Source organism: Neopelma chrysocephalum, unplaced genomic scaffold (genome assembly GCF_003984885.1).
Source record: "Neopelma chrysocephalum unplaced genomic scaffold, ASM398488v2 Primary Assembly neopelma1_78, whole genome shotgun sequence".
In the NCBI taxonomy this organism is placed as follows: Eukaryota; Metazoa; Chordata; class Aves; order Passeriformes; family Pipridae; genus Neopelma; species Neopelma chrysocephalum.
The window spans coordinates 966,879-979,811 of record NW_020897739.1 but is presented as its reverse complement, the minus strand read 5'-3'; the positions used below and the strand labels follow the sequence as shown (position 1 = coordinate 979,811).

The 12,933-nt window shown below is 42.7% G+C and overlaps 1 protein-coding gene across 2 annotated transcripts in view; it reads left to right on the top strand.

Annotated features, from left to right (window-relative positions):
* LOC113970685 (bifunctional heparan sulfate N-deacetylase/N-sulfotransferase 4) overlaps positions 1-12,933 on the top strand; it is a 104,758-nt gene that overhangs the window by 36,025 nt on the left and 55,800 nt on the right. For both annotated transcript variants that reach the window (XM_027689832.1, XM_027689831.1), the window contains one exon: positions 4,849-5,614. The gene's annotated coding sequence lies outside the window, so the exon portion shown is untranslated. The remainder of the gene's footprint in view (positions 1-4,848; positions 5,615-12,933) is intronic.

Here is a 12,933-nt window from a genome sequence, read left to right as displayed (position 1 = left end):
AGCCCACCTTCCTCTGCACATCTCAGCCCACCTTCCTCTGCACATCTTAGCCCACCTTCCTCTGCACATCTTACCAGCCCTGCTACAGCTTCGCTGTCCATACTGTTCTCTTGCATGAGCTGTTAACCACTGGATCCTCAAGGCATGTACCTGCAGTACTGACTTAACCACTAGGAAAACAAATATGCTACACTGATACAAACTCCACTGTTCTCTCTTGACTTAGAAAGCCACCAAAGCTCAGATAAGCAGCTGACACATGACAACAATGCTGGTATTACACAGGGGTAATGGTTCCATTTTATGGAAATCACAAATCAGCACAAACCATGGTGGGCTGTCCAGACATCAGCAGGAGCTCATAAGTAGCTCTGCTAAAGTTCATGTGGGGAATGGCAGAGTACTGCCCAGGCTTGGAAGGAGTTCCTCGAGGTGCTGTAAAGCACTGCTGTACAGAATGTGTGACCATTTCAATGGCACTGATTTACCCCGGCCTGAACTCAGGCTGTGAGCAGGAACTGGAGAGCAGCACCACAGCAGGTGCACAGTGGGATGACAACAGCTGCTGTCTGGAATACTGGGAATGAGAGAAACCATCTGATGATCTCTGATGAAGCATAACACAGGAAAGACAAAGTAAATGATTCTTTATGCTTCCACAGAAAGGGGAAATAGGAGCATGGCTGCAGTGTCTAGATCTAGATTTGTGACAGAGTGCAGTGGGGGTACCAGCAAGTTTTTCTGGTGCATTGGACCTGCACCTGGCTTTTAGTTTAGTTTTAGCAAGGATCTACAAATACAGATTGACTTGTTTATCAGCAAAGAGGTCCCAAGAAGAGTGATCATGAGAACAGACCAAACAGCTCCCATACACTGTCAGGTGTTACAGGCACAAACACAAATCACAAAGGGACTGAGCACAACAGAAACCTTCTCTGGTGCTTCAGTCTCTCCTGCTACAACAAAGTGGCCTGGGGAAAAGCTCTTCTCGTTCTAAGCTCCAGTCCTACCCCCATTTACTTCCCAGGAGCTTTCTGCTGACTTCAGGCCAAAGTTGAAGCCAGGAAGGATCCTGTAAGGAAAATTGTGGGACAGAGCCCAAAGGCTTTATGGATACACAGACATGCTTCTCTCTCACACAACATGAACCCTTGTTCTCAGTGTCACTCAGGAAGTGGTGACACAGATCAGGCTGCGGATCAAGCACAAACTCACTTTTTGCTTTGATGGTATCTCAGTAACAGTCCTTGAAAGAACACAGTTTATATTTTTATAGTTGAGTAAGCACTTAAGACATAAAACAGTAATGTAATTAGAGAGATGTGGAGCAGCTCTAATGCTGGATGTTAATGAATGTATGTTGGTTTAACAGATATTTCAACATTAGTTTATATCAGCACCCTTTCTGAAACTAATACATCTGAAGCCTTGCAGGAACAAAGCCACAGCAGGATACCAAAGTTATCTTACAAAGGAATAAAAGATAAAGGTCATTACAGAGCTGGTGTGCACTGATTTGCCTTTATCATCTCCAGAAGTGTGTCCAGCTATAAACAAGGGAGGATAATAGAAGCTGAATTAGAGACTGTGCAGCTGGAGAAAGTCAGCAGTCAGGGAATTTAGTTCATTTCTCCTTTTTTTTTTTATTTTACTTTAGGACCACGCACAGCATTTTTGCTGTTGATGGTGTTGCAAATCAGTGCTTCATGCTTAAGTGGACTACCAGCAGCATATTCCCCCCTGTCAGCTGGGAAATAAGAATAGCCTGTGACAAGGCAGGCACTCACAGCAGAAGACACAAATGCCTTTACTGAGTTGTGGTGCATGAAACCTGGCTCCAAGTGTATCTATATTTCATCCCTACATTTCTGAGTACGTAAAACCTCTAACAAGTTTTGAGTCAGAGTCAAAACACTCAGATGAAAAACCCCAACAACTTATTGAGACACCAAGAAAACCAAACAGACTTTGTTTAATGAATTATATGAATACTCAAAAAAAGCCAAGAAAAAAACCCCAGTAACAAAACCCAAACCACATTCTGGTATGCCTTTATTTGTTTTTTTCTAATTTTGATGTGAGTATTTAAGTTCTGCATATGTCAAGGAGCTGCTGGAGAATTAAGTCTAATCTATAACTTTTATAAGTTGCTATAGTTCCTCTGCAATCAACGAATGCTTTGACAATTTACACCATCTGAGGCACTGCTCTGTGTGTTTAATAGAAGACACTGCTGTTTAATTACAGGCGAGTTCATAAGAAGCTCAAGAAAAAGCTGGTCTTTTCAGGAATAGTCATTTTTTGTTCTTTTCAACTCATTATGAAGTTCAGTGTCAAAAGCCATCTTTCTTTCCATAAAGACCAAAAATGTGTCTTTAGCTGAAAGAGACAGTTCTGTGGATTGTAGTGAACTTATTTTTCAAGTCCTTTGAGGTGGTTTTGGAGAGAAGAAGTAGGGAGGTACCTACTGTAGTGTCACCAGAGCACTGAAATAACAGGTGAGAAGACTGGGGGCAGTCAGAGATCACAAAAGCTCATCATGAGACCAACAGAATGTCAGTTCAAACACTCCAAAGTTTTTAGATAGTCTAGAAGAGTGAACCAGGGAGGTATCACATATTACATGTACTAATTTCTGAAAGGATTTGCTTGCTATTGATCATATTTAGGAACATGGTTTAGTGGTGGTCTTGGCAGTGCTGGGTTAACAATTGGATTCTATAACCTTAAAGGTCTTTCCCAACCTAAATGCTTCTATGATTCTATGTTTCTAAGCACAGAACTGCAGGAATTGTGTTTTTCCACCTCATAATGTGCTGTGAAGATGCAGACATTGTAGGGATAGGTGTGTAAGCTCCAAGAAAATCTGGACAGAACATAGAAACATTTAGTTCCACAACCCAAACAAAGCAACAACAGCAAAAAACCAAAACCAACTAAATAAAAAACCCTCTACAAAGCCAAACAAAAAAAGAAACACCAAACCCGCAGTTATAAAACCAGAAAGTCATGTTTCAGAATGGTAATACTAGTTTGGGCAAAGCATTGGTAGTTTCACCTCTAACTTTTGATCTACCAGTATAGGAAGAATAGGCTCTTGTGATTGCCTACCCATACAGGGGGGGAAATAAATCACACAATGACTAACAGGTACAGAATTTCCACCAGCTAATGCAAAACCTGTGCTGCAGGTAAGAGCCAGAAAAACACACATCCTGTGGCAAAGATTTCAGCATAAAAGTGATACCTCATTAATACAGTATTTATATTGCTAGAATTTATCTTTTCCTGTTTCTCTCCATCCATACTGAATTTCTGTTTCTTGCTGTTCTGTTTTCTTCCTCGCATATTTTTCCCTAAAGCAGAGCATGAGAATTCTATCATGATCAGAAGGACATTCTAGGTAACTCAAGTGCATTTGTGACCGAGCAAGAAGAGTTCAATTTTTCTCTATTACCCAAAGGAGAGAGAAGTGAAAATTCAAATGGCACTTTTTCCCAAGGCTTGGTGTGTTCTCTCTGTTCCACAGAGCTGGAGCAATCCTGCCAACTGATTTCCACACATTCCTCATAAGGGCAGACCCTGGCACAGCCATTCCCCTGATCCAACTGCAGCCACGAGCCAAGTGTGTGAGTACAAAGAGCAGCAAAGCAACCGGACTTGTTCTTTTCACACCACCACAGTTTTGGGACAAATTGCACCAGAAGTTTTCCTTTTTTGGGGGAAGAAACCCTGTAACTCAACTTGGCTATTTGAGTTTACAGCCTGATTGAAGCTCTAATGTTCACACCGGATGCGAGGAGGCACCTGCTCACCACTCAGTTGCAGTGGGAACCTCACACCCAACAGCCACAACAGCCTCTGGAAAACAAATCCCAAATCCATAGCCAGCCCTAGGCACAAGGCATTTTTAAAAGACCCCCAGTGAGTGCTTTGTAATTAGAAATTGCAGGAAATGACTCAGACATTCTTTGAATTTTAATTTTCCCTCAGTTTCTAATTTAGCCGGAAGGAATCAATTAGTCCCCAGTTAGGAGTATCTACCATCTTTGAAACTTGGATATTCACAGAGAGCAAACAGCTCTTCATGTGGCAGGTCCCAGCTGAAGGATGCAAATGGGAAACTGCATGGAACACCATTTATTTACACTGTCTTGGAAACACGAAAGGTTGAGCTGACCCTCCTATGATTCAAATCTGAGTTTACAGCGTCATTCATCATCTCAGAATGGGTTTGTTCCAGTCTCCTTGAACAAAACTATTTTCTCCTCACATTTGCTGCACTGAATTGGCTGAATTTCAATTCCAAGGTGTATTGTACAAAGAACAGTTTTGGAGTGAAAGGTGTCAAGCTGGCAAAAATTGAAAATTAGATTGGAATAAAATCTAATTCTTTTAATATAGAAAGTGTTTAGCTTTACCTCTGTAATATAATTTAAAGTCACATAGCAATCATGTTTCTTGGCTATGGAGGCAGGTTTTCATCTCTAGCTGGAGGAGCTAAAGGATTTTAATAAGGAATTATGCAACAAATAGGTGGAACTTCTGTCACGTAGAGTAGGAAAATACTTTGCAACTCTGAGCACTGAATATTTGCTGCTATCAGGGACATCATTTGTAACCCACTTGCTGGGTGACCTCTGCTTGATTTTGGTCACACACTAAAACCCACCTTTTGTTGTGCCAGGTGATCTTATCAATGACCTAACAAGAGTAGGAACCAAAAAGTCTTCCAGCACTGTGATTTTGTTGAGCCTCCTTTAGCATCTGGAGATGGTGAGGGCCAACTGGGGGCTCAAGCTTCCTCCAGTCAGGAAAATGACTCTCTCAACTTTTCCTTTCTGCCAGGCTTTCTCTTGCAGGCTCCAGGTGTAAAATCAGAAGCTGGAAGTGGCACTTCTCCCTCCCGCATTTTTGGGCGGGCGGGAGGAGGGGGGTGGTCCAACCGCACAATGACAGATTATGCAAATCGTGGCGGAGCATCTAATCAATCACGGCGGTGGCAGAGGGATGCGGCTCATCTCCGAATTAGCCTCCACCGCCGCGTCCTCGCGTGAAGCATCCCCCCTTCGGCTGGAATGACATCAGAGCGGCTCCGAGTCCTTGAAAGTCTGCGGGTTGATTAGCGGGAGGAATCGGCCGCTTCTGCCAATCACAGCCCGGCGAAGCCGCCCCGATACTCCCGGAGATACGCGGGAGAGGAGGCTGACTCCAGCGAACGGGAGCCGAGCGGCAGCGCCGGCAGCGCTGACGGGAGCGGCTGCGCTTGGGGTGATCGAACAGTTCTCGCTGCCTTTCCGCCGGAGCCTGCCTGCTCCCCGCCGTAATCCCCGTGCCCAGGGAGAAAGCTGCCTTCTCGACGGTGTGCTGAACAGAGGTTCGGATCATTCCAGCCGGCCGCTCGCTTTGAAAAGGACAGTCTGTGTATAAATGAGATGTGACTGTGCCGGCAGAGTTCAGTTACTGGGGCTGGAGCAAGAGGAGCCTTCCTGGGATGCCTCTCAGGCAGCTGCTATCAGCTGAAAACTCTCCCTAGTTTACCTGGAGCCGTGTGAAGAGCTTTGAATAGCAGATGTCTCTCTCCTGCACGCTAACAAGAGAAATTCTTCTCTAGGTAAGCTACTGTTCAGCTTCTGAACCTATACTTCTGGGGGTATATTCATACAACCACACAGACAGTGCCTGTACTCAGACTAGACTAGAAAGCAGTGCAGAGCAGGTACAAATACCTACACAATGTGCCTTGACCCTATGCACAGTGAGTACACCTCAGAAAGCTGCCTAGAGCCTGGCATTCCAAGGATTAAATGAAAGTTTGGGATAGTCTTTGCCATGTTTGCATGCGAGTGCCCTCGATGTAAACAGATGCACAGTCTCTGAAGGGAAACTTGTCTGCCTAAATATATGAAAGATCCCGGAAGGTAGAGCATGGGAAGTTGTGTGTGGGGGAAAAGAGGATGCTGTTGCAGTTCTTTAGTCCACTCCATATCCTTTGCTTTACTTTGCTACCATCTAGCAAAGTTAAGCAGAACTACTGTATTAAAATAACAGAGTGAAAGCTTGGGTACATATTAAACAAGCACTATTTAAAGTAAGAGTAATTGTACTGTGAGGAAGCCAAGACCTACAGATCTGCTCTCTTGCAGCACTTTTGATACCAAACAACATCTGTCAGCAACATTTATTTATTTTAAAGAGCATGGCCATTCATAGAGTGGAAGCAAGGGTTGTTTCAGGTAGAGAGAGGCAAACTGAAGAAATCGGTGTTTGCTCTTCAGACACCACAGAGCCAGAGTCCAGCAGCAGCCCTGTGTTTTTACCTTCCAGCTGGCACAGCAGCTCCAAGTCATTCCTGCTGGGAATGAACACTCACAGGAGGAATGTTCAAAGGTGAATAAGTCCCTTCCTACAAGCACTACACCAGTGTCAGCACACACACATACAGAACCCCACACTCATCAAGTTCTCTTTTCCCCAGGGAATTTACCATGCCATTCTACCAAATTTACCATTTACCATTACTAACTTCTGCAGTTCTCAATCACGTTGCTTGAACCCTCCCACCCCAGGAATAAATGCTGCAGAGTCTGGCCTACCCCACGGAGCAGGTTACTCTGCCATTTCTAGCCCTGAATATTATCAGAGAAAAAGATAAAGTCATTTTCACCCCATTTCTTCGGCACTTTTAATTAAGATCCTCCTGTACAAGATGTTCAGCTTGTGGAAGGGCAGCAGAATCTCCTCGTTCACAAAGTTTCAATAGTTGGCATGGTTTTCCAGGCGCTTCCCTGTCTTGCCCCACCATGCCTGTACACTTCCCTCGTGCACATTTTTGCATCCCCCCAGCTGCACTGTCTGACTCGCTTTCTGAAATGCTGCTCTAAAGGAAGGGGAGGGGGTGGTGTGTGGGAAATGCCAAGTTGCTTTTAACTAAGAAAATTCCTGGCTTCCAGTTTACTTCTGAATCTTATCACTGCAGATAATATGATCTTCCCAATTAGATTAGATGCTCCTAATGGCATTGCTCTGTGCAGAAGTTTAAGGCTGTGTATTAGTTTTTTGTGCCATTTCCTCAGAACATGGCCATCTTTTTTGATTCATAATAGATGCCTAATGTCTGAAAGCCCCAGAAATGAAAGCAGGAGTATCTTAATGTCTTGTTGACACCACCCTCTTCTGTGAGGCTGGGGAAATACTCCTCTAACTTTCATTTTATTGGAGTAAATCAGATGCAAAGGGTTAGATTAAAGCAGAATGCTTGAGTGACTGACCACTTGCACACCCCCCCATATATATATATATATATATATGTCCCCACATGTAATTCCATTTCAGTCTGAACACCCTGTTAACTCACACTATCAAGTTCTGGAAGTCCTATTAAAACTTTATGGATGTTTAGAGGTTGTGGTATCTGCTCTATCACTCTTTGTAATGGCAATGAGCAAACTTAGCTGATGTGGCAGCATGCAGGAATCATGAGCTCCTCTAGAGTTCGACCATCACTCAGCACAAGTGGGAGAAAAATATGCTAATAGTAAAGATGGGGTTTTTTAAGGTTTACAGTACAGGAATTATCCCAGCAGTATAATGAGATACTTTGAGGAAAATGTGGCCATATATTGCAAATCCACGGCAATACTGAGCAAAGAAAACGCTGATGAGTTACTATTAGTTGTGACCCAGGAGTTTTCAGTTAGATAAACAAAAAATTGCATTTAGCCATATGCCCCCAGAAGAAGATTTTTCTCATTTTTCTACAAGCAATAAGGGAAAGAGTACCATGATCTTTTACCAAAAAAAAAAAAAAAAAAGACATAATTTCTGCTCCAAATCTTTCTGATTTATCCCACAAACAATTTTGGTTTGATTGTCCCTCTGACCATAGGGCTGGCTGAGTTTCAGCTGCACATATGCACTGATGTTTGCTTCCATCAGGTGTTTGCTTTGCAAAGCTTTCATGATCACAGAACCACAGAGTGGTTTGGGTTGGGAGGGACCCTAAAGATCATTTAGTTCCAACTCCCCTGTCATGGACAGGGACGCCTCTCTTCAGCTTCAAAGCTGCATCCAAGGACCTGCTTTCCATACCTGTGAAATTGGCTTTTCTGAACAAAGCAAACCTTGGACTAAGGGCAGCAAAGCATTGCAAGCTGGGGCCTGGATGGCTGAAGGAAAGGCTCACTTGGAATTGTGCAGAAAACTGCAATTTCCCCAGCCTGGGGACTCATGGCAGGAGCAGGGCACTGAGCTTAAGGTGAGCCAAGGGCTCTCCACATTTGGTGAGGGGAGCTTGGGTTTGAAACAATTTGCAGGTGTTAAGGAGTACAGTGTAAGGTGGCAGTCCAGCAGATCCCTTGTTCTCAGGCCTGGGAAGCAGTTGAGGACCATTGGAGCAGGTTGAGGGGCTGGACTATGGGAGAAGCAGGGTCTCTGTGCTGGAAATTGCATGGGGCACTAATCAAAGTGTCCTGTCCCACATTTTGAGATAGGCTGAAGAAGGCTCATATCACTGCAACAAGTCCTACTAAGATGTTAAAGCAATGCTCTTCAGGAAGGTAAGCCACCCAGAGGAGTGTTAGAGAGAAATACAGAATTAATTCTCCATCTATGTCAACATTTAAATTAGAAAAATTGAGCTATTAAAAGAATCGGGTGCTGGAAGAAATGAAAATCATTCACATCAATCCAAAACATTTATTACAACTACTGTCAGGAATAATTACAATGGAATCACAGATTCTTCTGAAACTAACAGCTGCAATAGAAAAATAATAATATTTTACCCAAACAGTGATGCCACCAGAATTACATGGCAACAGCACATCAGTGTAGAAACCATGACAGTGTTTGATGAGGAAAACTCCTTGGCACCAGAAGTCACTTATGGCCATGAGATGATTTAAACTCAATTCCAAAAGGAATAGAGAAGTATTTCAACTCATTTCCTTCCCTCTGGCTACAGGAGGGGTCACAACTGCTCTCCCTAGGTGAGCAAATGAACCCTCTCTCCTCTGCTGTCAGGATGGGTTTTCAGAGCCAGAGCAAACACAGAAGCAGAAGCCAGGGCAGGGGGGGCTTGTTTCATGAGGAGGGAAGCAAAGAGGAAGGGATTCCCTCTTCCTCCTTGGAAGCTGATGAGGTAAGAACTGACCAAGGGAAAGCAGGCTGATGCACCCACAGCTGCAGACTTTTAATGATGGCTGGGTCTTCATCCCCCAAACAGAAATATCATCATCAGACACACAGCAGAGAGAAGAACATGAACGGACTCTTCCCTGAGCAGAACTGTGCAAAACCTCCCCCCCTGCAGGACCATCCACAGCTACTTATTCCGCCCCACACTCTGCCAGGCATCCACTGAAAGGGTTGCATTTAGCTCTTAGTGTATTAATAAGTGTTCTGATTAATAATTAATAGTAGCTGCTGGCCATAAAAGAGGCGACTGGTTGGGAAGTTAAAACAGTCTGTCATGAAATATGCACCCACCTCCGTGTTCCAGTTTCAGGGGAGGTTTTATCCAACATCTTTGCCTCTGCGTGGGACCATATTTTGCAAGGAGAAGACCAGAGCTCAAGTTCCAGAGCCTCAGGGTATTCTTGAATTTATTCTCTCTCACTGGGATATTTATCACCCCCTAAACCACCAGAGGAGAGGGCAGGTGGTCAGTGCTTCACAGGCAAATTTTTGGAAATGAGAGGAAGATTCAGTATTCAGGCCTCTGGGTAAGATACAGAAATTAGACTTACTGGTCACAATTGATTTTAAAGCCCTCAGAGATTATTTTTTTTTTATTTAAACCAAAGCAGGGCCATCTGCCTGGATATTTTGCCAGACTACCTGCACTTTACCTACCTAAATAGCTGGTATAACAGACCAGAGCATTTTTATTCATGACCAGTCAGTAGACTGTGTTTGGTTGGCAATTTTAAATGGTTTCACTATTCTACTTCCATACTGTTCAGGGTGGAACCAGCCTGATGAATGAATCACCTGCAGAATTGTATGTTCCTGTAATTTCTACCTGAACAGTCAAAATTAAAGGGACCTCTGTGACATGCACTGTCCACATGACAAGCAAAGCAAGCCATGCACAGCTCAAAACACCTGCCACAACTCAGACTTCCATAAGACCAACTCTCCACCAGCCTTGGAGCCTGCACGAATCAGCAGCAATCATCCAGCACGTTCAGATTTTTAGCTGAAGTGCCTCCAAAAAGGCTTCCTCCTCCATGGAAATATATTTATGCTCAGGCAAAAAATTTAAGTACCTATGTATATGTTGCCTAAAACAGAGCTTTATGGATTACAGCATATCATTATGCCAACTAATGAGACATTCTGTTGGTTTGTAAGACCCTTCCACAAACCAGAAAGCCAGGATTTTCTCTCCCATGGTACACCAGGGACATGCATATTGGAAAACACAGTTACAGTTGTGCACCCAGCCCACAGGAGAGTACAGGGATGTAAAGAGACATAACTAATCCCAGCCTGATTCAGGGGCACTCAAAGACTTTGACAACCATGTGTTTGGGTTTTTTTATTCCACACCCTCCCCCTTCAAATCTAAGTTAATGCCTCAGTAGTTCAATAAACAGAGATTTTTCATGAAAACAAGAGGTTAATCAAAGCCTCTCTACTCTGTCACAGATCCCTAATGCTATTAGTTCTAGTTCCAGTCTCTGAGCTCAGTGTGACTCAACAAAAAAAAAATCCCTTGAATTCCTAAGTAGGACCCTTATCCTACTAGTGGCATTTCCCAATTGAACTTTATCTAGACAAAACAAAGAATACATCTTTGGAAAGGAAACATTTGTTTATATTTGCAACCAAAAGAAAAACCAGTATCTATAGGTCACAGATGACACACCAGAAATCTCCAAAGAGATCTTTCATTTGACTGACAAAGTGGCTTCTCGCAGAGAAACCCCATGAAAACAGTGGCAGAAATAAACACAAAGGAATTTAACCAGGAATAAGAAAAAGGGTACAAGGAATAAGAGAAAGCAAGCAAGCTCTGCAAACACATGTGACTGTACATGAAAGTATGGATTTTGCACTGGCTTTCCCAAATGCACCCTTTGCAATATCCATGCTAAACACATTTGAACCAAAAATGAATCATCTTAGAACATTTTACAGCTGATGTGCATGCAAAAGGTAGAAAAGAGTAATATTCCCACAACACAGACAGAAAAACTAAAGTACTGGAAAAAGCCAGTGGCCTCCAGAGAGCAAAACATGATGGTGGTGGCAGAAAGACAGAAATCAGAGGTTTAGCTCCCTGCCTTATCCTCTCCCCATCAGGCACTAGTCCTCTTAATAGGCAAACAATACCCACCCAATCACTTCCAGATCAGAAGTTGAATTTGTATTAATAATCTTCCATAAAACTTCCTCAGACTGTCTTGTCTGCAATACTTAAGTACATTAAAGTGAGATATAGTCTGTTGGGCATTGTAGTATTTTCAGTACATCATCATGTTGCTCTGTGTAGATTAGTTTTACTGACTACAGTAATATGTGCAGCCATAACTGGTTCCCACAAAAAGCCCATCTTGCCTGTTTTAAAGAACTGGTCACTCTATTTGCTTTACTTTGCTTGAAAGCCACTACTTGCCAGGTTGTCACCAGCACTGGTGGCTTAGATGATGCTCCAGCCTAAACATCTCCTCTGATCAGAGGTTGCTGGGACCAAACTCTGTGTATTCTCCCCATTTTTTCACCAGATTCTCTGAGTGATCACAAAACCCTTCAGCCAGCGAGGACAAAGATTGAGAAAGGGAACTCCAGCAGAAATTACTTAAAGAGTAAATAAAAGGATGTTGTTATAATGAGAATTAATGTATACAGAGCTTGAAAGTGCTCTATGGCTGGCTGAAACCAGGCTTGAGTAAACTCAGAATAAACCCCTGTTTGAATTTCATGTGGTAAACGTGCTGCTCTAAAGATTTAGGTACAAAGTCTTTGTTATCTGGGTTTAAATAGACTTCCTTTGCAGTAGCAATACATCATCACTATGTGACAGCAGTGGTCCCTCTGAAATAAGTTAGTGGCCTCCTTTTAATTCCCGGCACAGATGTGACCACATCTGACTTTCTCACAAATAGCCCCTGTGACAGGATATAGACACCACAGAACATGTTATTTGGGGAAATATATTGTCATAGATATCAGGGTGGACACATTTTAATTATCTCACACAGTGGCAAAGATGTTTAGGTCCTATAAAAGCAATAGAACAACAGAAAGTGTGGGAAACCATTAACTACTAAAAAAAAAAAAAAAAAGATCAAATCCAGTTTAGTTTCTAACAGACTATTCCAGAGCCCGTGACTGCATCTTGTAGGCAGAGGGTCTCTTCATTAAAAAGGCAGCTTTCAAACTTTTTTTGTCTAAAAAAACCTCCAAAAAGTAAAGTTTCAGCAGTCATCCACCAAATCTGCAATCCTTGGTAAACGTCCAAAATTGATACAGAAAATCAGCAGATATCTAGATTCTAGTAGAACTATAAAAAGGTTCTGAAATTATTATTTTTTTTTAATGCCTTACCTTGTATACACAATCAAACAAGATGTACAGGGTTTGACTACTGCATTGATTGACTTTAAGGAGTTCTAGTTAGGCAGCCATTATATTGCACAAATGTTGTCTCTCAGCTGAATTCACAACACAAATCATTCTATTGGAACTGGAGAACTAATTGACAGCCTTATAAAAGCAGAAAATGGTACCAGAATAGATGGACTGTAATAAAACTTCTGATACAATATCTCACAAAAGTTTTATTTGAAAAGCTAAATGAATTCAAATTGGCTTCCATTGAAGCATTAAACTATGAATTGAAAAGTGATGAAGAGCCATTAACCAAGTGAGAGCAGAAGATTTGTTGCACCCAGTCAGGAGAAATGTTTTGTGAGCGGCCTCAGG